The sequence below is a fragment of the Morone saxatilis genome, unplaced genomic scaffold, assembly GCF_004916995.1.
Source record: "Morone saxatilis isolate NCDOM2014 unplaced genomic scaffold, NCSU_SB_2.0 Contig15, whole genome shotgun sequence".
Classification (NCBI taxonomy): Eukaryota; Metazoa; Chordata; class Actinopteri; family Moronidae; genus Morone; species Morone saxatilis.
Genome location: NW_023339707.1, coordinates 25,196,556 through 25,197,124, shown reverse-complemented (window position 1 = coordinate 25,197,124; position 569 = coordinate 25,196,556). Strand labels below are relative to the sequence as shown.

At 33.7% G+C, this 569-nt stretch overlaps 1 protein-coding gene across 1 annotated transcript in view; it reads right to left on the bottom strand.

The window, feature by feature from the left end:
• The window catches only part of agap2 (ArfGAP with GTPase domain, ankyrin repeat and PH domain 2), a gene marked incomplete in the record, with an annotated part of 25,145 nt that overhangs the window by 15,405 nt on the left and 9,171 nt on the right, over nucleotides 1-569 (bottom strand).

Below are 569 nucleotides of genomic sequence, written 5' to 3'. Positions count from 1 at the left end.
TGAATCTGAAGAAGTCATGTTTTAAAAAGAAATATATGTATTCTTTATTCGTGGAATACCTTTTGTCAAGAGGTAATTTTATTCATATATTCTGAAATATGTAGTAAAAAGACTATTTTGGCAACAGGAGAGACAAAAAAAATTGAAATTCTGTGGATGTGAGCAGAAATATAACGAAAGTGAAGTTTAATTTTGAAGAAAACACCAGCAGAACATTTTCATCTGTGTCCTATTTTTATATCTCCTTATGTAATGCCTGTCTAGACTGGAGATATATTATGTTTACTCAAACAGAAGAGCAATAACAACTACTAAACAAGTTTCACGACTGAATGTATTAGTATCCAGCACTCTGATTTAAAACTGACTGAGCCTTTGATGAATAAGGATTTCAAAACTGCATTTTCTGTCTTAAAACAGATTTTTAGTCTTTCTGTCTGTGTGAATAAGAACAAAACAGCGCTGTTAGTTGGATAAAAGTCATCTGTAGTGGGAGATAATGGGATTGGAAGATACTGCACGTGTAGCTCAGCTATTGAATGGGCTTCAGTGGTTCCCAACCTGGGGGT